This window comes from Arachis ipaensis, chromosome B9, assembly GCF_059453495.1.
Source record: "Arachis ipaensis isolate K30076 ecotype BB chromosome B9, ASM5945349v1, whole genome shotgun sequence".
Classification (NCBI taxonomy): Eukaryota; Viridiplantae; Streptophyta; class Magnoliopsida; order Fabales; family Fabaceae; genus Arachis; species Arachis ipaensis.
In genome coordinates this window covers 52,697,127-52,711,910 of record NC_142444.1, presented here as the reverse complement: position 1 = coordinate 52,711,910, position 14,784 = coordinate 52,697,127, and the positions used below count along the sequence as shown (strand labels likewise).

At 37.4% G+C, this 14,784-nt stretch overlaps 1 pseudogene; it reads left to right on the top strand.

The window, feature by feature from the left end:
* The first annotated feature begins 4,963 nt into the window (after positions 1–4,963).
* LOC148544660 (uncharacterized) lies at positions 4,964–6,912 on the top strand (annotated as a pseudogene).
* Positions 6,913–14,784: the final 7,872 nt, after the last annotated feature.

The window sequence follows — 14,784 nt, the reverse complement described above, 5'->3', positions numbered from 1 at the left end:
CCTATTCCAGTATGATCGAGAACCTCAGATGATTAGCCATGCCGTGACAGAGCATTTGGACCATTTTCACAAGAGGATAGGATGCAACCATTGACCACGGTGATGCCTCCAGATGATTAGCCATGCAGTGACAGCGCATCAGACCATTTTCACAGAGAGGATGAAAAGTAGCCATTGACAATGGTGATGTCCTTACATAAAGCCAGCCATGGAAAAGAGTAGGATTGATTGGATGAAGACAGCAGGAAAGCAGAAGTTCAGAGGGACGAAAGCATATCTGAAATTCTCACCAATGATATACATAAGTATTTCTATCTTTATTCTCTGTTTATTTATTATTATTTTCGAAAACTCCATAACCATTTGATATCCGCCTGACTGAGATCTACAAGATGACCATAGCTTGCTTCATACCAACAATCTTCGTGGGATCGACTCTTACTCACGTAAGGTTTATTACTTGGACGACCCAGTGCACTTGCTGGTTAGTTGTATCGAAGTTGTGAATGAAAAACGATTTATTAAGACGTGCGTACAGAGTTTTTGGCGCCATTGCCTAAGATCACAATTTCGTGCACCAGTCGCCGACGCGTCCGCGTCAAATGGGAACATTGGCCTCCCACGCGACCGCGTCACTCACGCGGCCGCATGCCCTGGAACTCGACGTAAAAAGGGTGTACGACCAAAAGTTGTGCTAGAGTGGTGCTAGATTGGTGCTGATGGCACAAATCTTCCCACGCGGCTGCGTGACCGACGCGACCGCGTCATTTCCTTCTAATGGCCACTCACGCGATCGCCTGCCCCACGCGATCGCGTCACCCCAGATTTGGCAAAAATAACATTTCGAACAGAGAGTTGTGCAAGTGCGAGGCTACCCTCGCGCCAGTAGCATGAAACGGGTTACGCGACCGCGTGACCGACGCGACCGCATCAATTAGTATAAGCGCAAGTCGTGCGATCGCGTGCCTCACATGGCCGTGTCGCTTGCGCCGCACAGCTTCCCTGGTTTGCCAATTATCTTATCTTTCTTTTCCCTAAATCCTATTTTCTCTTTTCCCTCCTTATTTCTTCTTTATCCCTTCTTTCTTCCTTCTTTCTCACTTTCTACTCTCTCTCTCTCTCTCTCTCACTCCCATTAACAAGGTTTTATTTTCTTCTTCCCCCCTTACTTTTCTATTATTCTTCTTATTTTTATATGTTATCTTCTTTTCTTTTCTTTTTACTTTCATTATCCATATTTCCTTTTTCTTTCTTTTTTCCTTTTTACTTGGTGTTGGAATTTTATTTGAGTCATTATTTCTCATTATATGCTTGTGAATTGTTGTAAAATTGTTTGGCAATTATCTACCTTTCTAAAGGGTTTCTTGCATGTTCACTTTAATACTTTCTATACCTTCTTTACCATGCATGCTATGTGTTTGTGAAAAAGCCAAAATGGCCTTATGCATTTTTCTACATTATTCTGTTCTACTATTAAATGCTTGTTTTTCACAAAACCCCTTTCATATTTTATTCGTTGAATATAATTGTCAATACAAACGTGATGGTTTGTTACGAGTGATGCTTGATCTATGCTACTCATGCCTTTACCAGCATGCCAATAAACATCTTGCATCTAATTACCCAAACATGCACTTGCTTTTTCCCTTTTGATGAACTTTTCACATGTAGTCATGACCATGTGTTCACTTCATTCATCTTTAATGTGCATTGATTGCCACTCATACCATCATATTCCTTGCTTTACCCCTTGACATTTTGACATACTTCCTCTTTCTCCCTTTCAGGATGGCCACCAAGAAAGGAAAAGAGAAAGCTACTCCCAAACCACCAGCAAGAAGAGGAACAAAAAGAGCATTAGTGGCAGAGCCCTCTTCAACTGCGGTTAAACCCTCAACAAAAAGAACTAAGAGGATTATAAAGGTTGATGATAAAGAAAAAGCCTTCCCAGCAAAGGACACTACGCGATTTCTCAATCGCTACTGTGAGCAGATGTTCCCCATCCTGGCAAAAAGGATTTACAACAACGAATACCTTCTTCTCCTCCCAAACCATATTGCTACCTTTGTTGAGCCACAAATTGCACAAAGACAATGGGGTTTCCTACAGAGACAGCCGAGGCAGGTCAATCTTTCTTGGGTAATCGAGTTCTACTCCAACTTCCACCTACCAACCCTGTAGTCTGTCTTTGTCCGTCAAAAGCAAGTCCCCATTACAGAAGAGGCCATTCAAAAAGCTCTAGGTCTTCCCCCTATTCTAGAAGGATTGGAAGCCTTTCAAGAAGCCGCACTCAAGCGCCAGATGTACCAATTTGGCTGGAACGCTGTTCTCAGAGTTATCGCACTACCTGGCAGCCGTTGGATCTACGGATACCATCGTACCCGCCCTAAGGGAATATCGGCTTCAACACTTACCTTGGAGGCTCGCGTATGGGCACAGTTCATGTCCCATTATGTCTTTTCGAGCACTCACGAGTCTTCCTTCACTGCGGACATGGCCGTCCTACTATGGTGCATCCTTATAGACCAACCTCTGAATCTACCGAGACACATCCGGAATGCCATGGGACACGTACAAATTACGGGCAACTTACCTTTTCCCGCCTTGGTCTCAGATCTTGTCTCAGCAGCCGGAGTCTCCTACAGAGCTGGGGACACCAAAGCCATGCTCCCACGGGATGATCAGTATATCCCTAACGGGAAATACATCAGACCTCCACCAGCCGCCACAAGCCATCCTACTGAACCGGTTGAAGATATTCCTTCTTCAACACCACAAGCACCTACAACAAACCAACTGCTCCATCAGATACTCGAAAGGTTGGATCGGCAGGAACACAAAGCTAAGATGAGAGAACGTCGTAACAAGCGACGATTCACATACCTCAAGGAGCTGATTATGGGAAAATTCAAGGACTCAGACACCCCGGATTCCAATTCCTTTACCAGCACAGGAAGCCATGATGGCCCAGACTGTGGAGATACTACTACCAACCCACCTTTGTTTCTGACAGATGGCACCGAGGACGGTGCAAAGCCTTAAGTGTGGGGAGGTCGGTCAGTACCTAACTTCCGGAGATAATTTCTCTTCCCTAAACACCAATAAATTAGGATATTTAGTTAGTTTTTCTTTTGTAGAATAGGATAAATTGTATAGTAATAGGTTAGTTGTATGCATGTTCTACTTGATTGAAAAGACAATAAGTTTCTTCTAAGACTCTATCTTTGGAACAAAATTTCACTAATTTTAATTAAAATTTTTATGTTAAATTTGCTTGAAGTTGTATTTGGAACATGATTTTTAAGCTAAAGAACACACAACCTGTGAGATTTGAGCCTTTATGCATGGTTACATTATTTAACCATAATTATTTTATTCTCGTGTGTTTATTTCTCTATGATTGTAATCTATATTTTGTTTCATCCTATATGTCCAATGTTTATTATATTTGTACGCTTGCATATGATTGAGGCCATTATTTATTTAAACTCACTTATCCAATTTAAGCCTACCCTTTCAATTACCTTTGTTAGCCACTTTGAGCCTTTAAATCCCATATGTTCCATATTTTACCACATTACTAGCCTTAAGCGGAAAAACAATTATATATCCCAAACTGAATCTTTGGTTAGCTTAAGATAGAATTGTGTGTGCTAATTAAGTATGGAAAATTGTGGGAACAAACACTACAACATTTTTGGCCTAAGGTAACCCTTATTCGAAGTAACATTTAACAAAAGTTGCCTTAGATAGAAAAAGACAACATTTTTTATGAGTTGCCTTTGAGTAAGGCAAAGATAACAAAATTTTTGGCAACCCATAAAAAATATTATCTTTGACATCTAAAACAACACTTAAAAAATGTTACAATATAATTTATTTAAGACAACATTTTTAAATAAAAATATAACCTTTTATAAGGGTTATCAAAAAAAAATTAAATAAATAACATTTATAAAAAGTTGCCTAAAATAATTTATAGTTAAAAATTTTAGAGAAAAATTTTCTATCATATTCCCACCAATTATTTTTCAATTAAATAACTTAAAAAAAAAAAAGAAAAGATATGTTTGCTTCAGTTCATCACTTGCTTCAGTTCATCACTACCCTAATCCCTAACATTTGAAACCAACCCCAACGGCGACACACCTTCCACGATCGCGGCTCTCCTCCACGTACGACAGCAGGTCCCGATCGCGGTGCCGTCCACCCCAAACGGCGACGGTGCGGTGCTCCCTTCCACGGGCGTCGGCGCGTTGCTCTCCTCCACGGGCGTCGGCGGTGCTCTCCTCCATGGGCATCGGCGCGGTCATCTTCTCCACGCACGCTGCTCCAGGCTCCTCCTCCTCCTGTCTCGGCTCCACGTACGTGGTCATCTTCAAGAAACCCCTCTTATTCTCCTTCTTCCTCTTCTTTCCCTGTCTTGCCTCCTCCTCTTCGCAAAGCTCTGACAACACTACATGCAGCTGTAACCCCCCTCCTCCACCTCTGCATATTGGTAAGAAGCTTCTGAATTTTACTATGGAATGAAATTTCTGAATGCATTGATTCTGAATGAAGAATGAGAATGTTCTGAATTTTAGTATGAAAATAGAATTTCTGAATGCATTGATTCTAAATTTTACTATGGGAATGGAATTTCTGAATGCATTGAATCTGAATTTTTGGGGTTCTTTGATAGTTCTGATTTTGGGGGTTTTATTTCAATTTTTTTGAATTTTTTATGGTTCTGATTGTTGCTTCTTAGGGTTTTCTTTTTTATTTTGCATTTTGATTATGATTTTGCGTCATTTTTGATAAGCATACGTTCGACATGATTTCTTTCATTGCTTAATGCCTCTGAATATAAAACCATCATTTCTAAGGTTTTTGCTTTCATTGTTGTAATACTTGTCTTTTTAGAAGATTCTGAATAGGTGGCACACATAATTTGATTCAGCGGAGTGAAATTGATACATTGCTGATGTGTTTTTATGTAGAGGATGGAACATATGCTATGAAAAATAGGTCCTCATCAAGAGCAATGAGCAGCTGGAGTTGGTCAGGGAGGAGATCCGTGTTTAATCACTGTTCAACCACCGAAATCTGCTCCCGCTTCTTGATCATGCAATTATTTCTGTCAAGGTAAGTAGTTACAGCACCAATCAACACCCGCTCCTCTCTGAATCATATCAAAAACATAAATTTATCAAAACAAGAAAATGGTCTGTTTATTCAACCTCCATATTTGTTCTTTAGCTTTGGTTATGTAATTGGATTTATGTCCTGAAGTTTTAAACATGCTATCTGCTGGGTTTGGAATTCAGCAGTTTTCAGATACTATGTATGAAGGCTGTAGAATCCAATGCCTTCTACGGGCACCTGAACTATGCCTTGACAAAAAAAGCATTCAACAGTCAGAATTTGGTGTTTTATTTTAACCGGTTTAAACTGAAAGTAATTCATCTTTCCTATGTGCAGTTTGAATGGAAAAAGGATGGGTATCTGATTTTTCTTGTGGATGCTCAACAAAATTTTTTTTGAGATATGTGATTGCGAAGGGATTAAAATGAGACTCTCAAAGCTTGTCAATGTAATGGGATAGTGATATGTACCAAGTGAGATCCTGTATATCATGGCAAAGTTGATTCTAGTCTATTATTCAACCTTTTAAAATTGGATTATTTCGATAAGAATTGCTTCTTGCTTATGGTATTATGTCTTTGAAAACATAATATCACTACTAATGGTGCTATTTTACAAGGACCTCTATCTATTGCTGCTACAAGATCTGTTTTCCAAACTTGGTTGGAATTATGTATAAATTGTGTGGTATGATGTGGCATTGCTAGTGTAGTTTCTTAATTGTTCTAAGTTGATAACTGATATCTCACTACATGGGAATGAAAATGATGTGTGAATTGCAACTTAATTGTTCCTTCCTTTGTTACAGTTGTTGTGCTTTTATATTTATGTTGAACATGGCCCTTTTGTTGGCAGCCTACTCCACAAAAATCTTGGAACCACGAGACATACTTGTTATTTCCACTTCATTTGGATGGAACACTGCTAGATAATACCAAGACAATGCAAGCCAGGAAGGAATCCTTTCCTACCTCCGATGTTCTTCAAATCTTTCAACAACTAAAAGAACTTTCTTCTGTCATGTAATTGGCTTATTATAACCAGAGATCAGGTATCTCAAGCATCATAATTGCAATTCAAGATTTTCAGCACATGATACTTTTTATTTTTTTTGGATAAAAACATATGTTACTTGTTTGGCATCTATTGTATCCTTTTCTGATTATCATGAATTTTGTATATGTATTTACCTAGTAATTCTTTGGAATAGGTTATTTTCTCTGTTAAGAATCAAATTGAAAGATAAATATGGACATCTCTGGCCTATACTACTTTTATGCTACTTTTACGTTTAGAATCTAAGAAGCAACCTTTCTTTTTTAAAATATAAAAAATAAAAATATTAGTTTGATTCAATATACACTTTATATTCTAGAGTTCTTTAGTACTCTAACCTTACAAAAGTTTGATTTCTTCTGAAATCCTTTTAGCCCTGACAAATCAACTCAACAGCTTTGTTCAGGACTCAAGCATATGCATGGTTTAGATACTCCATATGCTCATAATGATGTCAAACCTGGTAATGTTCTTATAACACATAGAAAAGGACAACTGCCTCTTGCCATACTCATGGATTTTGGTAGTGCTCGTCCTTCCAGGAAGCACATTGGTTCCAGATCAGAGGCACTCCAGTTGCAGGTGCTTTGTTCAGCCCCTTTTTTCTCTCAATTTTTTTATAAATGAAATTCATGCATTGTGCTAGCCGCATATTATATTTATTGATTTATTCATGCTTTTGTCCCATTTCTAATATTGTAGAAAGTAGGCTTATATGCATCAGCAGGATAGTGTGAGATCATTTTGATTTTGTTACTCCACATAATAGCTTCTGTTCCATTTGTAAATACTCAATTGCTTATCTACATTCTCATTCGGGTTTTACATGTATGGGAGGATTGTGTTTCAATTTCAGTCATCTAACCTTCTCTTTTCCTATTTTTTGTCTTCCTATATAGGATTGGATGAAGTTTTCTGAAGAGATAAAGACGACTCTTGGCACAATGGTGAAGCACAAAGTCTTTTTGGTTTCAAATGGAAAAACTAGTTTCTTTTTTTGTTCAATTTCATCATGAGAAAAACATGTATTTTGTTTGCTTATGTTTATTATTTAGTTGACTTGATAACTTAACAAGTATGTTAATTGACAATTGGAAGACCTTTTTATATATATGAAATATATATTATTAGCTTATTCTCCCTATTGACACTTGGAAGACCTTTCTAGTGTGTGCTATATATTCTTTAAATGTCATATAAATATAACAAAGATGAAAAATATATTGTTTTTGATATAAAAAAAGAGAACCTAAGAAAAACTCAATGAGGTGTTGCTTTAGGTATTAGAAAAAGACAATTGCAAATAAACTTAGATAAGTGTTGTTTTAGGTCTATGAAAATGGCAACTTAACAAAATTTGGACAAGTGTTGCTTTAGGTATATGAAAAAACAACCAGAAAAAACTTATACAAGTGTTGCTTTAGGTATATGAAAAGGCAACTAAAAAAAAATCTGGACAAGTGTTGCTTTATGTATTAGAAAATACAACTCGTAATAAGTGTTGCTATAAAGTTTTATCTAAAGCGTTGTGTTTGGGTGCTCTAAGGCAACCCTTTCGTAGAGTTGCTTTTTTTGTAGAAAAGGCAACGTTTTTTGAAAGTTGCCATAAAAAGGGTTCCCTTTGATACACAAAAACGTTGCCTTAGACCAAAGGTAACGGCCGTATAGCCAACCCCCTAAAAAGCGTTGCGTTTTGTCGGAAAGCGTTGCCTTTGATCAAAGGCAACACTTTTTCTTATTATAGGCAACGTTTTTAAAGGGTTGCCTCAGCCTGAATTTGTTGTAGTGAAAAGATAATAAGGGAATGTGTCATGATAATATAATGGGAATTTGGATACCTACTCATATGAAACTATAAGAATTAAAAATCTATGTGTATTGATAAGCTATGTTTATTTTTATGTTTATGTTAAAAAAATTCAATAAATAAATAAGGGGACAAAATTACCCCAATGTTAAGTTAAGAATTCAAAGATCAATACATGTATGATAAAATTAAGATAAAAAGTTGATACATGAGTATGGAATGTGAAAGGGAAATTCTGGGTAGCTAGGTATGAATTCTAACGTTATATAGAATATATATAGGTTATGTTAAAGCTTGGGTTAATTAAAGATTCGGTTTATAAGCTCACTTAGCCATATATGTATCCTTACCATTACCTTGGCCCCATTACAACCTTGAAAAGACCTCATGATATTTGCATTGGTATATTAAACGTTGTTGATTGATTAGGAGAAGAACAAAAATTAGAGAGCATGATTAGAGAAGGATAGAGTGATTGCCCTATACACTAGAGAGATTAGAGCGTACATACATCATCAGTGAGGGTTCAATGCTTAAAATTCTATGTTCCCTGCTTTCATGAGCTACCTTCTTGCATTTTTATCTGTTCTTACTGTATAAGAATTGAATTAGTGGAATTTGATTTGTAATTGTTTTGAGGAACTTATTAGCTATTGATCAAGTGGACGAGAATCATATAGTTGCATTTACATATATAAGTTGCATTGCATTGCATGAGTTTTACATGTTCCTACTCATTTATTTTATCTCCTTCAACTAAGCATGAGGACATGCTAATGTTTAAGTGTGGGGAGGTTGATAAACCACTATTTTATGGTTTATAATGTGTTTAATTGTGTGGTTTTATCATGATCTTTACCCACTTATTCATATGATTAGCATGCATTTATATTTCCTTCCTAAAATTATTACATGATTAAAAACTTGCTTCCTAAGAGACTTTTAATTATGTATTTTAATTCTCCTTTATTCCATTCGATGCCGTGATCTGTGTGTTAAATGTTTCAGGCTTTATAGGGCATGAATGAGTTGGAGATTGGAAAGGGAGCTTGCAAAAATGGAAGGAACACAAGAAATTAAGGAGATGACCAGCGAGAAGTGACGCGGCCGCATGGCTCACGCGACCGCGCGAAAGAGAGGAAATCGCAGTGACGCGGCCGCATGGCTCACGCGATCGCGCGAATTGGAATAGCACAAGTGACGCGGAGGCGTGGACGACGCGCCCGCGTGGCAAAGCGAAACGCCGAATGACGCGTCCGCATGAATGACGCGATCGCGTGACATGCGCGATCTGCATAATCTGCAGAATTCGCTGGGGGCGATTTTGGGCCCTGTTTTGACCCAGTTTTCGGCCCGAAAAAGCAGACTAGAGCCAGAGAACATGCAGAAACCAACGACAACATTCATTCTACACAAATTTTAGTTTTTAGATCTAGTTTTACTCCTCCTCTAGGTTTTCTCTCTACACATTCATAGTTCTTAGGATTTTTATTTTCTATTACTCTTTGCATTGGGATATTGAGAAGAGTTATTACCTCATCAAGACTTTGTCATTCTAGTTCATTTTCTTTACCTGGCTTTACTCTTCCATGTCCTTTAATTTACTCAATTTTACTATTGGATTATTTTAGAATTTATTAATACAAGAATTACTTTTATTTTTAATTGATTCCTTTGAGTTTTATTTATCATGTCTTTCTTTAATTCCCTTTCCTATGTTATGAGTTCTACATTCACAATGAGCGAGTAGTTCCCTAACTTGATGGGGAGTTGATTGAAAGGAACCATTGAGTTGGGATGCTTAAAAGAAAAATTGTAATTGGGTTTATTGTTGGAGTGCTCTCTAGTCACTGACACTAATCCTTTTCAATCGAGCGGATTGGAACTTGTGAATAGAAATATCATTCCAACTTGTTTGACTTTCCCTTACCTAGTAAGGGATAACTAAACAGAACAACCTTCAATTATCAATTAATCTTGAGAGTACTGCAACAAGAATAGGGCTTCCAACTAATCTACTCCCAGTCAAGGCTTTTATATAAATTGTTTAATTTCTCTAATTTAATTTCCTATTTATTCAACTCAAACCATTTTGAAAACATTTGATTAATAAAATAGCACACCTTTCTGCAACTCGTTGGGAGACGACCTGGAATTCATACTCCCAGTGTTTTAATTTTAATTCTTGTGACAACCTTCTAAATTGATAAGCGTAATTCTGGTTGGTTGAGAACTATACTTGCAACGCATATCTTATAACAATTCTTGACTCGCCAATTTCCGCCACGTCATCTTCACCAAGACATCCTCTACCAGTCCATAAGCTTTTTTTCATGGACTTGTCTGCCATCTCTAGCGAGATTCTTGCAGCTTATACCTCAAAGATTCCCAGCCTCTCCATTACAGAGATAGGCATGAGGTTTATGATTAAATCTGGGTCACATAGAACCTTATCAAAGGTGATGGTACCTATGGTGCAAGAAATTAAGAAGCGTCCGGGATCCGGCGTCTTCTGAGGTAACTTCTACTGAACCAAGGCATTGAGTTCCTTGGTTAGCACTAGAGGTTCTTCCTCCAAAGTCCCTGTTCCAAATAACTTGGCATTAAGTTTCATCAGAATTCCTAGGTACCGAGCAACATGCTCCTCCCTAGTTTCCTCTTCCTCATAAGAGGAAGAGTACTCTTCAGATTCTATGATCTTCAACCGAGCATTCAAGGAAACTTCAATGGGATCCTCATGAACCTTGGGTTCTATCAGTTCTTCAATAGGGAAGTTCTCAGTGGGCTTAGGGTCGCTAACTACTCTTATTGTGGAGTTCAACACCAGGACTTATGTCTCTTTGGTCGTTGAACGCCCAGCTTGTATCCCTTTACTGGCGTTCAATGCCAGTTGTTGTGCCTCTTTGGGCGTTGAACGCCCAGTAAGGACCTCCTTACTGGCGTTCAACGTCAGTGATGGTGGTTCTTTGGGTGTTAAATGCCCAGTAAGGTCTTTCTTACTGGCGTTCAACGCCAGTGTTGGTTCCTCTTTGGGCGTTGAACGCCCAGTAAGAACTTCTTTACTGGAGTTCAACCCCATGAATGATTCTCTTTTGGGCGTTGAATGCCCAGTAAGGACTTTCTTACTGGCATTGAATGCCCAATAAAGACTTTCTTACTGACATTCAACGCCAGAGTATCCCCTTCAGATTCGGCCTCAGCTTCTACAGTGATGGCCTTACATTCATCTCTTAGGTTCGGTGTTACTTGAAAGAGTGTTAGGAGGGGTTTTAGGGATTCTCTTGCTCAGCTGACCAACTTGCCAAACTTTATTTTATATTATTAAGATTTAGGATTTAAAAATTAATATTTAAAATTTAGTGTTGACTAAGTATTGGATAAAATGATAATTTTATTTGTCATATATATATATATATATAATTGTTCTTTAGATAATTCCATCATTATAAATCCAGTTATTGCTTTAATGTTTGACTGAGATAATAAAATTAAAATTTCAAGATTAAATTAAAATTATTATCGAACAAGCAAATAATTTTATATTAAAATCATACTTATTTCATAACATCAAATATTGATTTAGGTTAATGACCAAATCAGAGATAACAAGAAAGAAATGCATAGCATAATAACCAGATAGTAGCTTCATATATAAATAAGTCGTAAGACACCCCATATCGATATTATTATATATTTGGTTACATATGTATATGATTGATAGGTTGGTATTAGGTTGTTGTCGCCTCATCAATGTCTCCATATCCTTTACCGCCATCTATCATGTTGGAATTCTTTGTTGGAAAAATATGAGTAAACTTTTCATTAACTTCTGAAGGTTCCATCATAAATAATTTACGATTTCTCATCATTCTTCTACTTTTAGGATTCTCTGATTCAGCAATTTTATTTGTTACAATAATTAGAGGATTTAAGTTAAAAAATCTTACGATAACAATACACAATAAAAATTTTGAACTTGCTTGATGCTTTAAGAAGTAATAAAACACATATGTAGCTTTTCGTTCCCTAAAATTCCATTATCAACCACTTATTAAGTCAATATATGACTAGAATATAAGACGTTGGCATTTCTAATAATAATGAATTTTTCACTAGTTTTGAAAAATATATAATTAAAATGATTTTCACAAATAATAGTTTAAACAAGTTATAGACTTTTATAACGTTGTAAAATTGGCTAAAATGTATGCTAATATATGATAAGAGAGTATATATATATATATAAGGAATCAAATTTTAGTTAGCCAACTGGTGCACGAATTGTGAATCACACTTTTCACAACGCGTACCACTAACCAGCAAGTGCACTGGGTCGTCCAAATAATACCTTACGTGAGTAAGGGTCGAATCCCACAGAGATTGTTGGTTTGAAGCAATCTATGGTTATCTTGTAAATCTTAGTCAGGAAGTCAATTATGTTTATCAGTTGAATTGTGAATAACTGAGAGAGCATAAATTAAAGGTTACTTGTTATGCAGTAATGGAGAATATGTTGGAGTTTTGGAGATGCTTTATCTTCTGAATCTCTGCTTTCCTCTGTCTTCTGATTCACGCACGCACGTCCTCCTATGGCAAGCTGTGTGTTGGTGGATCACCGTTGTCAATGGCTACCTTCCGTCCTCCCAGTGAAAACTACGCTCACGCGCTCTGTCACAGCACGGCTAATCACCGGTTGGTTCTCGATCCGGTTGGAATAGGATTTACTATCCTTTTGCGTCTGTCACTAACGCCCAGCCTTCAAGAGTTTGAAGCTCGTCACAGTCATTCAATCCTTGAATCCTACTCGGAATACCACAGACAAGGTTTAGACTTTCCGGATTCTCATGAATGCTGCCATCAGTTCTAGCTTATACCACGGAGATTCTGATTAAGGAATCTAAGAGATACTCATTCAATCGTATATAGAACGGAGGTGGTTGTCAGGCACACGTTCATGATTTGAGGAAGGTGATGAGTGTCACAGCTCATCACCTCCATCACAGTTAAGCGCGAATGAACATCTTAGATAGGAACAAGCGTATTTGAATGGAAAACAGAAATACTTGCATTAATTCATCGAGACACAGCAGAGCTCCTCACCCCCAACAATGGGGTTTAGAGACTCATGCCGTCAGAGAATACAAAGTTTAGATCTGAAATGTCATGAGATGCAAAATAAGTCTCTAAAAGTTGTTTAAATACTAAACTAGTAGCCTAGGTTTACAAAAATTGGATAAACTATGATGGATGATGCAGAGATCCACTTCTGGGGCCCACTTGGTGTGTGCTGGAGCTGAGACTTAAGCAATTCACGTGCAGAGGCCATTTGTGGAGTTGAACGCCAGTTTTTATGCCAGTTTGGGCGTTCAACTCCAGCTTTTGATCCTTTTCTGGCGCTGGACGCCAGAATTGGGCAGAGGACTGGCGTTGAACGCCAGTTTACATCGTCTATTCTTGTGCAAAGTATAGACTATTATATATTTCTGGAAAGCCCTGGATGTCTACTTTCCAACGCAATTGGAAGCACGCCATTTCGAGTTCTGTAGCTCCAGAAAATCCACTTTGAGTGCAGGGAGGTCAGAATCCAACAGCATCAGCAGTCCTTTTTCAGCCTGAATCAGATTTTTGCTCAGCTCCTTCAATTTCAGCCAGAAAAATACCTGAAATTACAGAAAAACACACAACTCATAGTAAAGTCCAGAAATATGAATTTTTCCTAAAAACTAATAGAAATAGACTAAAAACTAACTAAAACATACTTAAAACTATATGAAATTATCCCCAAAAAGCGTATAAAATATCCGCTCATCACAACACCAAACTTAAACTGTTGCTTGTCCTCAAGCAACTAGACAAATAAAATAGAAGACTAATAGGTTGAGAAGCAATAATATCTCAGAGTTTTTGATTGAAGCTCAGATCCTAATTAGATGAGCGGGACTAGTAGCTTTTTGCTTCTGAACAGTTTTGGCATCTCACTTTATCCATTGAAGCTCAGAGTGATTGGCATCTATAGGAACTCAGAATTCAGATAGTGTTATTGATTCTCTTAGTTCAGTGTGATGATTCTTGAACACAGCTTCTTTATGAGTCTTGGCCGTGGCCCTAAGCACTTTGTTTTCCAATATTACTACCGGATACATAAATGCCACAGACACATAACTGGGTGAACCTTTTCAGATTGTGACTCAGCTTTGCTAAAGTCCCCAATTAGCGGTGTCCAGAGTTCTTAAGCACACTCTTCCTTTTGCTTTGGACCTTGACTTTAACCGCTCAGTCTCAAGTTTTCACTTGACACCTGCACGCCACAAGCACATGGTTAGGGACAGCTTGGTTTAGCCGCTTAGACCAGGATTTTAGTCCTTTAGGCCCCCCTATCCACTGATGCTCAAAGCCTTGGGATCCTTTTTATTTGCCCTTGCCTTTTGGTTTTAAGAGCTTTTGGCTTTTTCTGCTTGCTTTTTTTTTTTTTTCTGCAAGCTTTGTTCTTTGCTGCTTTTTCTTGCTTCAAGAATCATTTTTATGATTTTCAGATTATCAATAACATGTCTCATGTTCATCATTCTTTCAAGAGCCAACATATTTAACAGTCTTAAACAACAAATTCAAAAGACATATGCACTGTTCAAGCATTCATTTAGAAGACAGAAAGCATTGCCACCACATTTAACCAATTAGAATTTCTTTTATTAAACTCGAAATTTTATTGCTTCTTATTCAAAATATCTACTATTTTATTCATGTTTAATGATGATGAGAAAAATAAACTATAGCTTAATTGGAGATAAAATCAAATA